The 15,599-nt window shown below is 41.9% G+C and overlaps 1 pseudogene; it reads left to right on the plus strand.

Annotated features, from left to right (window-relative positions):
• LOC102443003 overlaps positions 1–1,949 on the plus strand; it is a 3,081-nt pseudogene extending 1,132 nt beyond the window's left edge.
• Positions 1,950–15,599: the final 13,650 nt, after the last annotated feature.

The raw sequence follows: 15,599 nt of genomic DNA on the forward strand, positions 1-15,599 counted from the left end.
GGGGGGGGGGGGGGGGGGCGGGTCTCAGCAGAGATGGAGCACCAACACCTGTGGTTGGAGAGGAGTAGGGCCGGCTAGGAGAAGCAGTGGGGCTGCACAACATCACCCTCAGATATGACAAAACATAGAATGGGCCAAGTGAATCTTTTCCAGATTGGCCCTTTGGTTGTCTCTGACGTAGGCCTCGGTTCCTACCTTGGTTCCCTACTTATCAAATCAGACTGTTCCACATACTTGAATCCTGTGGGGAAGTGTGTGATTGCTGACACCCAGAACATCACCATCAGTCAGTTCGCCTGCCACGACCAAGTGGCAGTCACCATTCTTTGGTCCCCACGGGCCCTTGGCATCGAATTCCTAAGAGGATTTCGGGTAATACCGGAGGAGCTTAAGTTAGAGGGAAGACAATTCCAACAACTGATTCTAAAGGACCTGGAGCAGCTCAACAGTAGCTTCAAAAAGAACTGTAACGGAATCTCAACCTTTCCTGAATATGAAGTTTGAGACAAATTTATTTGTCAAGATTGTCCCTTTTCCTTCCATTAAAAACGAAAGCAATTATCACCCTTTATTTTTCAGAACCCGAGCCTGTGACTTGTTGTTACAGCCGGACCACCTGGCTTGCAATCCCTTCTGGAAGCCTCCGAACCTGAGTATCACCCAGTACGGTTCGGATATGCAGGTGTCCTTCGACCACGCACCACACACCTTTGCCTTCCGCTTCCTCTACCTTCATTATAAGCTCAAGCATGAGGGACCCTTCAAGCGAAAGACCTCTAAACTGGAGCAAAATACAGAGACAACCAGCTGCCTCCTTCAAAATGCATCTCCAGGGGATTATATAATTGAGCTGTTTGATGACACTAATACCACAAGAAAAGTGATGCATTATGCCAGTGGTTCTCAACCTTCTGGCCCTTTAAATACAGTTCCTCCTGTTGTGACCCAACCATAAAATTATTTTCGTTGCTACTTCATAACTGTAATGTTGCTACTGTTATGAATCGTAATGTAAGTATCTGATATGCAGGATGGTCTTAGGCGACCCCTGTGAAAGGGTCGTTCGACCGCCAAAGGCATCGCGACCCACAGGTTGAGAACCGCTGCATTATGCCTTCCAGCCAGTGCACACCCCCGCGGGCTGGGCCCATCAGAGCTGTTGCCATCACTGTGCCGCTGGTTGTCATATTCACATCCGCAACACTTCACTGCGATGTGCCGAAGGAAGCGACAAGAAAACACATGTTCACATTTAGATGCAGAGAGTTCTGAGTCCCGCACCTACACCTCAGCACTACACCTACACCACAGAGAGGCCCTGGCCGCGGCCTAAGGTCTTCTGCTTTCCAGTGGAGACGGCCAGAATGCATGGACACTCCCTTCAGGACTTCTGTGGACCCGTGGGAAGATTACAGCCTCTGCCGAGAAGGCCAGAAAGAGTGGGTCATCCCGAAGATCCACGAGTCCCAGTTCCTCATCGTGGTCTGTTCCAAAGGCATGAAGTACTTCCTGGACAAGAAGAACTACAAGCACAAAAGCTGCGGCCGCAGCTCGGGGAAAGGGGAGCTCTTCCTGGTGGCCGTGTCTGCCATCGCCAAAAAGCTCCGCCAGGCCAAGCACAGCTCCTCGGAGGCGCTCAGCAAGTTCCCCGCCGTCCGCGTGGATTATTCCTGCGAGGGAGCCGGTCCTGGCGACCTGGGCCCGAGCACCAAGTACAAGCTCAGGCACCGCCTGCCCCAGCTCTGCTCCCACCTGCACTCGCGCGAGACCACGGCATCCCGCGAGACTACGGCCTTCCTGCAGCCCGGACACGTCAGCAGGAGAACTACTTCCGGAGCAAATACGTGACCATCTGCAATATGCCGCAACTCATCCCCAAGGAGCCGGAATGGCTTGAGAAGCAGTTCATGCCCACGCAGCATCCCCCGCTCCGCTGCCGGGAGCCATGATGAATGACGTCATGTACAAACGGGGGGCCCAAAAGTGACCTCAAGGCTGAGGTGCCGGCCCCGGGTCGCCTGAGGGTCAGCAGCTGGGCCCCACGAGGCCGTGGGCACCCCATCCTGCAGGCTGGGAAGGCCGCGGCTGCCTTGGTGTGCCTCAGGGCCCGAGCATCTACAACTCTCTAGTCGGCTGTGCCCTCCTCCGAACTGTCTCTGCCCCTCATGGAAGAACTCTCCTCGGACCAAACTGGAACGTCCTCGCTGACCGAGAGCCTGTCGTCCTCCTCAGGCCTGGGTGAGGAGCACCCTCCTGCCCTTGCCCACGAGCTCCTCACCTCTGGGGTGTATAAAACAGAATCTGGTTGCTGCAGCTACACTGGTGAACTCCACGCTAACGAAACGGAAGAGTCTAAGCATTGCCACTGTAGCTGCCCCCTCTCTCTGGTTCCCAGCTCATCTCTCTGGTTGTGCAACCCACTTGGAGCTGAGGTCTCCTACAAGGATGTTTGGAGTGAAATTCATGCCAGTACTTGTTCTCCTTGCTCTTATCCTCTAACAGATATCTTGGCAACGTCTCCAATTTTCTAAAACCATATGGAGCTCAGAAAGGCATGTCCATAAGATCTGACAACAGCTTGCCATGGTAGGTCAGACCTTGTGTTAGAGCCAGTTCTGGAAGGTAGGGAGGAAACATAAAAAGAAACAGGAAAATACCTGCACTGATCATCCAGACTTAATTTATCTCTGCAAACTTTGTCAATTCATTGTTGGCTACTTTGATTTGAAATGCCTTGTAGAAAAAGCACTCTTAATACTTTCACAACAAAGAAATCAAGTGCCAGTCTATCTGGAATCCATGTCATTAGAGATGATACTCCTGTCCACTTTAGGTGTGGAATTTATGATGTCATGGCTGTTTAAAAGGTCAAGAAGGTGACTGAATATATAATCACTTTTCATAAAATGAGTCTTAATGTATTCATGGGTGGCATGGCTGGCTGAGGTGGGGGCTGCAGGGCCAGGATCACCACCTAGACCAGCGGTCTACAACCTTTCGGACTTCACGGACCACCAGTGGTCAGGGGACCACTGTTGGTGACCACTGCATTAGAGGGAATCAAGAGTAGATTAGATGAAACAGAGGACTAGATCAGCAATTTGAAAGATAAGGTAGCAGAAAATGCTCAATCAAAACAGAAAAAAGGAAAAAGCTATCCAAATAAGGATAATTTAAGAAACCACTGGGACACCAAGTGTACTAACATTCAGGAGAAGAGAGAGCACACAGGATTAAAACCTATTTGATGTAATAATTATGAAAATCTTCCCTATCCTGGCAAAGAAAATAGAGATGCAAATCCAGTAGGCATAGAGAGTCCCAAACAAGGTGAACCCAAAGAGGGCCACACCAAAACACATCAGAATTAAAATACGAAACTTTAAATACAAAGAGAGAATGTTAAAAGCAACAAGAGAAAAGCAGTTAGTTACCTAAAAGGGATCTCCTATAAAACGGTTAGCTGATTTCTCAACAGAAACTCTGCAAGCCAGAAGGGACTGGCATGAAATTGTCAATGTGATGGAAAGCAAGGATCTACAAGTAAGATTATTCTACCCAGCAAAGCTATCATTTAGAATTGAAGGACAAAGAGTTTCCCAGACAAGAAAAAGTTAAAGGAGTTCATCACCACCAAACCAGTATCACAAGAAATATTAAAGAGACTTGTTTTAAGAAGAATAATATATATATATGAATAATAAAATGGCAATAACTACATATCTATCAACAATTATTTTATGTGTAAATGTATTAAATACTCCCGTCAAAAGACATTTGGAGACTGCGTGGATAATAAAACAGGACCCTTACATATTCTGTCTACAAGAGACTCACTTCACAACAAATGACACACACAGGCTGAAAGTAAAGGGATGGAACAAGAAATTTCATAAAAATGGAAACAACCAAACAAAGAAGCCAGGATAGCAATATTTATAACAGACAAAATAGACTTTAACTAAAAGCCTATAACAAGAGACAGGAAAGGACCCAAAATTCCTCTTCTGGTTATTTAAAGAAACCCAAAACATTAATTCAAAAAGACATATGTATCCATACGCTCATTGCAGCATTATTTACAACAGCAAAGATATGGAAATAACCTAAGTGTCCATAAATAGATGAATGGATAGCCCTAGCTGGTTTGGCTCAGTGGATAGTGTCAACCTGCAAACTGAAGGGTCCCAGGTTCAATTCTGGTCAAGGGCACATGCCCAGGTTGTGGGTTTGATCACCAGTAGGGGACATGCAGGAGGCAGCCAATCAATGATTCTCATCATTGATGTTTCTATCTCGCTCTCTCCCTTCCTCTCCAAAACCAATCCTATATAATAAAAGGGTAATATGCAAATTGACCCTAACAGCAGAGCGACTGGGAATGACTAGTCACTATGACATACACTGACCACCACGGGGCAGACGCTCAATGCAGGAGCTGCCCCCTGGTGATCAGTGTGCTCCCACAGGGGGAGCTCTGCTCAGCCACAAGCCAGGCTGATGGCCGCCAGTACAGCAGTGGTGGTGGGAGCCTCTCCTGCCTCCTCAGCAGCGCTAAGGATGTCCGACTGCAGCTAGGCCTGCTCCCCACTGGCAAGTGGACATCCCCTGAGGGCTCCTGGGCTGCCAGAGGCATGTCTGACTGCCAGCTTAGGACCAATCCCCCAGGGAGCAGGCCTAAGCCAGCAGGTGGTCATTCCCTAAGGGGTCCCAGACTGTGAGAGGGCACAGGCCAGGTTGAGGGACCCTCCTGAGTGCACAAATTTTTGTACACCAGGCCTCTAGTCTATATATATAAAAGCCTAAGTGACCCATCTCTATGATGTGCACTGACCACCAGGGGGCAGACGCTCAACACAAAGCTATCATTTAGAATTGAAGGACAAAGAGTTTCCCAGACAAAAAAAAGTTAAAGGAGTTCATCACCACCAAACCAGTATCACAAGCAATATTAAAGAGACTTGTTCAACACAGGAGCTGCCCCCTGGTGGTCAGTGTGCTCCCACAGCCAACCTCCCGTGGCCCCTCCCTCCAGCTGGCCAACTTCCCGAGGCCCTGATCGGCCCTATTGCCAGCCATGCCGAGGGATCCCACCCGTGCATGAATTTGTGCACAGGGCCTCTAGTAAAAATATATATTTAAAAAAATAGATGAATGGATAAAGAAGAAGTGGTACATATGTACAATGAAATATGCCTCAGCCATAAAAATGAACAAAATCTTACTGTCAGTGACAACATGGATGGACCTAGAGGGTATTGTGCTGAGTGAAATAAGTCAGAAAGACAAATGCCAGGTGGTTTTACTTATACATGTAATCTAAAAAAGAAAACAAAATAAGTGATCAAACAAAACAGAAACAAACTCACAGATATAGAGAACATTTTGATGGTTACCAAATGAATGGGGGTTGGGGGGTGGGTGAAAAGGGGGAAGGGTTTAAGAAGTTTAAAATGGGCCTTGGCTAGGTGTCTCAGTTGTTTGGAGCATATTCCCTTACACCAACCAGCTGCAGGTTCAATTCTCAGAGCACATACCTAAGTTGCAGGTTCAATCCACAGTTGGGGCACATACCCGAGGAAACCAATTGGTCTCTCTCTCTCTCTCTAAAAACTAATAAAAACATAGCATCAGGTTAGGATTTTTTTTAAGTACAAATTTGTAGTTATAAAGTAGTCGTGGGCATGTAAAGTATAACAGAGAATAAAATTAATAATATTGCAATAACTATGATGTCTGATGTACTAGATTTATTGGGGGTGATTACTTCATAAGTTATATAAATGTCTAATCACTATGTTGTACACCTAAAAGTAATATAATATTGTATGCCAGCTGTGATTAAAAAAATAAAAATAAAATTTTAAAAAAGAGATGTAATATCTCAATAAACTGTAACAAGGAATGAATCAGTAATAAAAAAGCTTTCAACAAAGAAATTCTCAAAGAAGGATAACTGGTATATGCTATAAAACATTTAAAGAAGAATTAACACCAACACTTCACAAACTCTATCACAAATTAGGAGAGAATACTTCCCAACTCATTTTGTGAGGTCACTATTACCTTGATTCTAAAACCAAACACATCACCAAAAAATAAAGCAACAAATCAATATCCTTGATAAATATAAATATAAAAACACTAAACAAAATACTAGAAAGCCTCATTGAGCATGATATAAAAAGGATTATTCACCATGACCAAGTAGAATTTATACAGAGTGCAAAGTTGGTTCAACATATGAAAAACAATCACTAACTTGATCAAGAAAAGGCCAAAAACCTCATGATCATCTTGATAGCTACAGAAAACACATTTGATAAAGTCTAACACCCTCTCATAATAAAAACACTCAACATAATAGTAACAGAAGGAAATATGATTACCTGATAAATGGCATCTACCAAAAGCCCTCAGCTAGCATCATAACTAATGTAAAAGGTTGAAAATGTTTCTCCCAACAGGAATAAGATAAGGATATCTGCTACTGCCACTTCTATTCAACATTGCAGTGGGGTTTCTAGCCTGGCTATTAGAGAAGGAAATTAAATAAAAGGCATCCAGAATGGAAACAGAAAGTAAAACTATCTCTATTTGTCAATGACAGGATCTTGTATATATAAGGTCCTAAGGAATTATGTGATGGCATTGGGGTCACTTGAACTATTCAGGATAACCTTCCTATTTTAAGGTTATTTCATTAATAACGTTAATTACATCTACAAAGTTCTTTCACAGAAGTACCTAGATTAGTGCTTGATTGAGTAACCTGGGAATGGGAATCTTGAGGGAGGGCATGCATCTTTAGAATTTTCCCTACCATAATTAGGTAGGCAATAATTTGGTTCTCTTGTTCCATTTGCTGTGTTTTAAGGTATTAACCAAAGTCTATAAAGCTTGAAGTAGTTGAGTGTAAGTTCTTCCTTGACTAATTCAGTTGTAGGACACACTAAATCAATGTGACTACTAATTACGGTTGGCAGAGAACGTTGGTTTGCAGAGAACAGAAATCTTCTCGGTCACTGTAATTGGTAAAATTCCCTGCCCACTTTCATTAGACAGAATCTCAGTCTTCTGATAATGTGGTTATGGTTCAAAAGATAGATTCCTTGAAATTTGTGTCGTATTTTTTTCAGGGTACTAATATTTAATTTTATGTATTTCTGTTGAATCTGAATTTTTCACTTGTGGCTGAATTAATTTGAAAAATATATACCCATATAAACTTAACAAATAAATAAACCATCTTCCTGTAAAGATAAAATTTCTGCCAAAAGGAAAGAAAATTATACATTAAAAATGTTATATATTTTTATTATATATAAAATATTATATATTCTAAAAATATATAAGTTATAGAATATATTTAGCTCTAATCAAATAAATAATATTTATTATTTACTTTAAGGTATTTGACAGCTTGACTAGCCATGTTATGTGAAGAAATTTCATTGATGTCATATAAGTTAATTCAAATATTCAGCTAAGTTGTCAACTCTGATTCCCTGACCGATGTATTTCTCTGAATTTGAAATAAAAGAAATGGGAAAATAAACATATTATATTATACAATAAAATAGGCATAACATTTGTTGAGGAATTATGAAAAACGCATGTAGCTTACTCATTTAAAATGTGCACTCATGCAGACACCTATCGAGGACCTTGATATTATTAGCTTGACAATCAAAGAATTTGTGGAAGAAACTAAAATTCTCTGCAAAATACTACTTGAGACAGAATGAATCATTAAGTACCAAATGTGTATGCCTTTGAAATTCTTTATGCAACTCCTCATTCACTGCCACATCCATCAATGTCTCTCATTTCTGCTGCCGGGTTGGGCAGCAGCAGAATTAGAATAATCAACTGTGAAGGAGTTTTGGTAGAGGAGGGAAAAGAGGAAAGGACATGGTACTGATGAGTAACATCAATATCCTTTCAATAACATTTTAATTTTAGAGAGAAAGAGAGATATCAATTTGTTGTTTCACTTATTTACGCATTCATTGGTTGATGTTTGTATGTGCCCTGACCAGGGATCAAACACACAACCTTAGCATATCAGTACCACACTCTAACCAGCTGAGCTACCCATCTGGGGCCTGGTGACATAGTCTTGAAATTCCCAAATACACTTTCTGCCTTATCTTCTTTTCCAAAGACAGCATCCTGTAATCATAGCAGGCTGCTATATAATTGCCTGAGCACACTAGGTATGAATTTGCTCTGACTAACATTATAGAACTTTTAAAATGTCTACCTGTATCATAATTAATTGTGTTATCGCAAAAATGCTTTTCAAATCTTCCTTAGTCCCCTCCTTAATTTCAAATGCATAAAAAACTGCAAGACTGCCAGTCCAGGTGGTAGCATAGGTAAATGTGGTACTTGCTCCCTCCCGCAGCCACATCAATATTAAAACTAAAGGACAGAACAGTCATTATTCAGAATTGCTTGGAATATGACTGAATGGAAGTTCAAAACTACGGAATTAAAGAAGCAGCTACATCAAGACTAGTAGAAGGGGTGGAGACACAGAAGGGTCTGGTCCCATGCCTACATGTGGTAGATTAAAATTGGGAGGGATTTCATGGCTATGTAAGTTCCCCTGAAGAGAAGGGGTCCCAGTCCCATACCAGGTCTCCCAACCCAGGGTTCTAGTGCCAGGAAGAGAAGTCCCCATAACTCTGGCTGTAAAAACAGCCAGGGATTGAGGCTGAGGGAGATGGAGGGCTGCTGGTGTACCAAATAGTTCCCCTTAAAGGGCCCACACACAAAGTAATTCTGACTCACTTCCTCTAAACTCCAACGTAAAGGCAGCAGATAGAAAAGCACCAGAGAATTGAGGGAAGGAACAAAATTGTCCAGTATCAGGTGAGAGCTGGAGGAGCAGCTTTCTCCCAGACTGAAGTGCTGCAGAGGCCATTTTTTCTTTGATGAGACCTCCCCCTACAGAACCAGCAGGTTGGTGCCATATCTGAAACTTGGCTAACACTATTTTTCCTGCCCTAGTGATCCCTGAGGCCTTTCCCCACCCAACTTTCTGGCCCACCCAAGCTGTTTTAAGTGGCTTTTCCATACACCAGGCCTGTCTTGGTTCATGCTTCAGATTTTCCTAAAACTCTCAAATAAGCAGTATCTGGCCTCAGTGGGCCCCATACCTCTAGCTAAATGACCCCAGGCCCAGCACTAGCCAGCCTTGGTTTGCAGCTTGGCCTCACCTGGGCACCTCCAAGCCCAGCATAAGTAGCAGCCATCTTCAGATTGCTTTGTAGCTCACGCCAGTTGGCCATGAGCAGAACATAGGTGGCAGCTAACCTTGGCTTGCAACTCCTGGGAGGCCCCAGAACCAGTGCACCCAATTGATAGCTTCAGACTACGCCAAATAACTACCATCTAATCACCTCCACAGTCAACACACTGAAGGGATGAACTCAGTGAACATCAAAGCCTTGCTGAAGTAAGTCCTGCTCTGTGGGGTGGGCCCCTGAACAGCTGACCCTCCATGGTAGTCAGAGGTCAGTGGTCATTGGTCACAGCCAGTCCTTGCAGCTGATTGGCCTGGAGGCAAACCTCTCCCATTTATGTGCCAATAGCAATCAAGGCTCAACTACAAAAGGAGGGTGTCCACATGAGGGGGGCACACCTGAGTGTCCAGCTTGAGGTCATGGGTTTGATTGGGAAGGCTGGACCTTACTGAACATCTACTGCATTAGGCCACTCTACGAAGCCTGGGTGATGTAGCAGTTCTACCTAATAATAGAAACACACACAGGGAAGCTGTCAAAAGGAGACAAAGAAATATGTGCCATGTGAAAGAACAGAACAAAACTCCAGAAAAATAATTAAACAAAATGGAGACTAGCAATTTACTTGATGCAGAGTTCAAAACACTGGTTATAAGGATGTTCAAGAAACTTAGAACTTCCACACCATAAAAAAGAACCAGTCAGAATGAAAGATAAACTAACTGAAATGAAGAATAATTTACGGGGAATCACAGTAGCGTAAGTGAAGAATTAAATCAGTGATTTGGAATATATGGGAGCAAAAACATCCAATCAGAACAACAAAAAGAAAAAAGAATCCAAAACTGAAGATAATATAAGGGACCCTCTGGGACAAATTTAAACATATCAACATTTACATCATAGGGGTAATAGAATAAGAAGAGAATGAACAAGAAATTGAAAACCTATTTGAAAAAATAATAACAGGAAACTTCCCTAATTTGGTGAAGGAAATAGACATACAAGTTCAGAAAGCACAGAGAATCCCAAAGAAATCCCGAAGAGACACACACCAAGACACATCATAATGAAAACACAAAAGGTTAAAGACAAAGAGAGAATCTTAAAAGCAGCAAGAGAAAAGCAGTTAGTTACCTACAAGAGAGCTCCCATAAGACTGGTAGCTGGTTTCTCAACAGAAACTCTATAGGCCAGAAAGGATTGATTAGAAATATTCAAAGTAATGAAAGGCAAGGACCTACAACCAAGATTACACTACCCAGCAAAGCTATCATTTAGAATTGAAGGACAGATAAAGAGCTTCCTAAACAAGAAAAAGCTAAAGGAATTTATTACCACCAAATTAGTATTACATGAAGTGCTAAAGGGTCTTCTTTAAGAAGAAAAAAGGCAAATATTCAAACAATAATATCACAATAAATACATATCTATCAACAATTGAACATGAAAAACAAAATAAATGAACAAGCAGAACAGAAATAGACTCATGATACAGAGAACGTTTTGACAGTTGCCAGATGGGAGAGGAGTTGGGAGGATGAGTGAAAATGGTGAAGTGATTAAGAAATACAAATTGATTGTTATGGAATAGTCATGGGGTTATAAAGTACAGCATAGGGAGTATCTAATCTAATAATAGACAAACATGGTAATTAACCATACCTCTGACATGCTTCCCATTGGCTAATCAGGGCGATATGCAAACTAACTGCCAACCAAGATGGCGGCTGGCAGCCAGGCAGCTGAAGCGAACAGGAGGCTTGCTTGCTCCAGCGATGGAGGAAGCCAAGATTCCCCGCCTGCCGCTACCGGCCTCTGAGCTGCACTCTAAGAAACAATGTCGCAATTATAGAAGCTAAACAAACCCTAGAAACCTGCTTTCAGCCAGCCGGGCCTCAGAGCTGGAGCTGCAACAGTGTTTCAATTATAGAAGCCAAACAAACCCAGATACCTGCTTTCAGCAGCCGAGGTCTCAGAGCTGGAGCTGAGCCTCAGAGCTAAAGCCGGCTCTCAGTTCCAGTGACAGCCATAGAAGGTAAATAAATCCCAGAATAAAAAAATAAAATTAAAAAAGGAGAGGTTGGGAGCTTCAGTCACCCGCCAGCCTGAAAACGGCCCTCAGCCCCTCACCCAGGCTGGCCAGGCACCCCAGTGGGGACCCCCACACTGAAGGGGGTGTAACCAGCTGCAAACAGCTATCATCCCCTCATCCAGGCTGGCCAGGCATCCAAGCGGGACCCCCACCCTGATCCGGGACACCCTTCCAGGCAAACCAGCCAGCCCCCACCCGTGCACCAGGCCTCTATTCTATATAGTAAAAGGGTAATATGCAAACTGACCCTAACAGCAGAAGGACTGGGAATGACTGGTCACTATGACACACACTGACGACCAGGGGACAGACGCTCAATGCAGGAGCTGCCTTCTGGTGGTCAGGGCGCTCTCACATGGGAGGAGCTCTGCTCAGCCACAAGCCAGGCTGATGGCTGCCAGTACAGCAGTGGTGGTGGGAGCCTCTCCTGCCTCCTCAGCAGCGCTAAGGATGTCCGACTGCAGTTTAGGCCTGCTCCCCGCTGGCAAGTGGACATCCCCCGAGGGCTGCCAGGCTGCCAGAGGGATGTCTGATTGCCATCTTAGGCCCAATCCCTCGGGGAGTGGGCCTAAGCCAGCAGGTGGTCATCCCCTGAGGGGTCCCAGACTGTGAGAGGGCACAGGCTGGGCTGAGGGACTTTCCCCCCCTCCCCCAAGGCACAAATTTTTGTGCACTGGGCCTCATAGTAGTCAATAATATTCTAATAACTATGTATGGTGTCAAATTGGGATGATCCCTTAGTAAGTTATGTAATGTCTAATCACTGGAGTATACACCCAAAACTAATATAATAACACATTTCAAACATAATTTTAAAATGGTTTTAAAAAATAAAGTAAAAAAAATTAAAAAGTTGATAAAGAAAAAAACTATAAAACTTATTCTCTGGGACTTTTGAGATATTGCTCCCTGGCATATGTCCTCAGTTTAGCTCAAATACACTCATAAAAATTCTCTATATGTTTGGACATTTCTTGCACCGATACTCTTCTTTTCCCTTAAAAAAAAAAAAAGAAATGTCTTGGCCCAAGCATAATCTTTTTTTTTTCTTTTGTCAATAGCTCCCCTTCCCCACCCTACTTCCTATAAAAATCTTACACTTCCTTAAAAAAAAAGCTGTCTAAAATGATCACAAACACCTTGATATGCAACAGCTATTTTAATAGTCTTTATAATATTCACAGAATTTATCATGATGCCTTACACACACTGGGGTTAATAAATGCTTTTGAATTAAAATGAACAATTGTCACCACCATATGTAAATATGTGCACATAAACATATAAAATAAATTTTTCTTTGTTACTTTTTACTTTTAAAATAGTGTAACTACAACATTTAAAACAGGACAAGTAGAATAATACACTGTAATTCCACTTCATGAACACAATTCTTATTTGTATTTTTATTATTAAAAAACAGGCTTGACTACTATAAAAATATCTTTAATTGAAAATTCAGATGAATAGCAAAGCTAATTTTTTTTATAGAATCAGGGTAAACATCAAGGTAGGCTTCAGCTACATTTGCTACAAAAGTGGCCACTAAAATTAAGATTATAACTTGTTTGTTCTTACAGGAGGAATGTTATCCTTTACTCATGTATCACCAAAATTGCATATTGTTAGATGCGAAAATACTCAATGTTTATTAAACAGACGAGTGGACAGCAAACTACAGCCCACAGACAAATCACATTTGCCACCAGGTTTTGTATGAGAGCTAAGGGTTTTTACATTTTAAATGGTTGAAATTTTTCCAAAGAGTATTTTATGATCTGTGAAATTTATATGAATTATAAATTCAAGGGTCCATCAATAAAGTTTTATTATAACACAGCCATGCTTGATTCTTACGTGTTGTCTATGCTACTTTCACAATACAATGCAGAGTCGAGTAGGCTTTATGGCCTAAAAAACCAAAATTATTTACTGTCTGGCCCTTTAAAGAAAAAAAAATGCAGGTCTCTAGAATAAAACAGGTATTAGATTTATGTCTCCATCACTAGATTACAAATTCATTGAGGACAAGAGCCATATTCTTGTTAACTATTATATTTGTAGGTCCTAGGACAGATTGTGGAACAGTGGAAATGCTCGATAAAAAGTATTAAAAAAAAACATACATAAAAGAATAAATGGAACACAGAGCAGGGTAACATTTATTTAAGAACCAGCTCTGGGCAGTTGCCCTCCCCAAACCAGTTTTAAGTGCAATAGAAAAAAATAAACCCTTGCTGCTGGGTAGAGAAGCCGTATAGCCTCAGAGGCCAACACCAAAACACTGCCACCCAAGAGGCTGAGCCATAAACCGACTCTTAGGTGAACACAAATTAAGGCAGTCTGGATCACAAATACAGCCTGCTTTAAAATCAGGACTGTGATTTACAACACGGAGGAACAGTGTATTGCAGGGAAATTCAACACTCTCCTGAATACCTGGCAGGACTAAGGCGAGCCAGGCTGAAGAGTAGAAGAACCGAAAGACCTTCACTATTGCAATTTTTTTTTCTTTTTTCGCCTTTTAACTAAGAAAACAATTTTTTTCTTTTTTTTCTTCTTTTTCTATCACCTGATTTTACCCTTTTAATTACTACATTTTTATTTTTAACCATTATTATTACTGCTACCATTTTACCATTTTTTAAAGCGCCATTTTATATTCTCTCTCTCTCTTTTTATTTATTTTGGGAGTAGTGTTCTCCATTCTATTTTCATCGTTCCTTTAGCATCAATTTTCCCTACCTCAATTTTACCTCTATGCTAAAACCCTCTTCCTCACTTTTCCCCTTATGGTGTCCTGTTTCTCTTACCCTATTCCTGCTTTAGATTTTCCCTATTCCGTCTTTTTACCCCCTGTCTAATTTCACCCTACTTATATATCCTATTTCCAATCCACCACTCTAAATCCTTATACACCTATACCTTATCCTTCTTCACTATCCAAACATTTTTTCTCTTATCTTTATATTGTTTTCTTGCTGTTTGCTTGATTGTTGAATATATTGGGGTTTTTTTGTTTGTCTGTGTTTTTTTTGTGTGTGTGTGTTTTTTTGCTCATTTTGTTTTGTGTTGTTTTTTTTTTTTCTTTTTTAGGACTGGTTGTGAGGTTGTTTTTCTTTTTCTTTTTCTTTTTTGCTGCTGGTTTTTTCCTTCCCTCCCCTCCCCCTACCCCAGGCTATTTTTGTGCTTCTGTTTTCCCTTGCCTCTCTTGATATCATTGGTTGTTTGTAGTTTGCATTCATCTCCAGGGTTCTGTTGCTGGAATTTGTTGGGATTAGTGGCAGTTCTATCGGAGTTTTCTCCTCATACAAATAGTCTCTCCCCCTCTTCTACTTCATTCTCTCTTTTCACTCTTTTTTTCCCAATTTCATTTTTGCACTTCTTTTTTGTTTGTTTTTTTCTTATTTTTCTTTTCTTTTCCTTTTTCTCTTTTATCTTTTTCTCTTCTTTCCTCCTTATCCCCTAATTCTCTTAATTCAGGTGGTCACCTTTATTTGGGGTTATTAATATCGTGAATATATTGGTGTTCAGTGCCTGGTACGTTGTCCCTTGTTGTGTTGTATTTTGTGCCTTTAAATCAACGCAGCAGATCCAAGCAACAGCAGCCTCCTGATCACCACACCCTCTGTCTGAGGAACAGCAGCTGTACGTGAAGCCTCCCCCCACCAGCCAGAAGAGCCACCACAGCTGTGAACAGCACCCACCAGAGGAGCTGCTGCCAACTGAGGAGCAGCTGCTACCACAACCACCCAAGGAGCAACCACAGCCCAAGGAGCCACTGCCAACTAGGGAGCAGCCACTGAACGACTCAACATCTAGATATGTCAGTGAGATCAAACATGGGCAGGCAAAGAAACCCCCAAAGGAAAGAAGAGGAGGACTCGCCAGAAAAGCAGCTAAGTGAGACAGAGGCATGCAACATGACAGAAAAAGAATTCAGAATAAGGGTCCTAGCGTGCATAAACCGGATGGAGGAAAAAATCAACAACATATGCAAGAAGCAAGATGAAATCGATGAAAAAATCAACTACTTATGCAAGAAGCAAGAAGAAACAGATGAAAAAATCAATAACATATGCAAGACCCAAGAAGAAATGAAGAGCGATATAGCTGCAATAAAAGACCACCATTGAAAGCCATCAACAAGTAGACTAGGAGAAGCTGAGGACCCGAAATTTAGTGAATTTAGAAGACAAGGAAGCAAAAACACCCAAACCTGTACTGCAATTGGAGAAAAAAATAAAAGA

The sequence above is a fragment of the Myotis lucifugus genome, unplaced genomic scaffold (assembly GCF_000147115.1).
Source record: "Myotis lucifugus unplaced genomic scaffold, Myoluc2.0 scaffold_121, whole genome shotgun sequence".
Lineage (NCBI taxonomy): Eukaryota > Metazoa > Chordata > Mammalia > Chiroptera > Vespertilionidae > Myotis > Myotis lucifugus.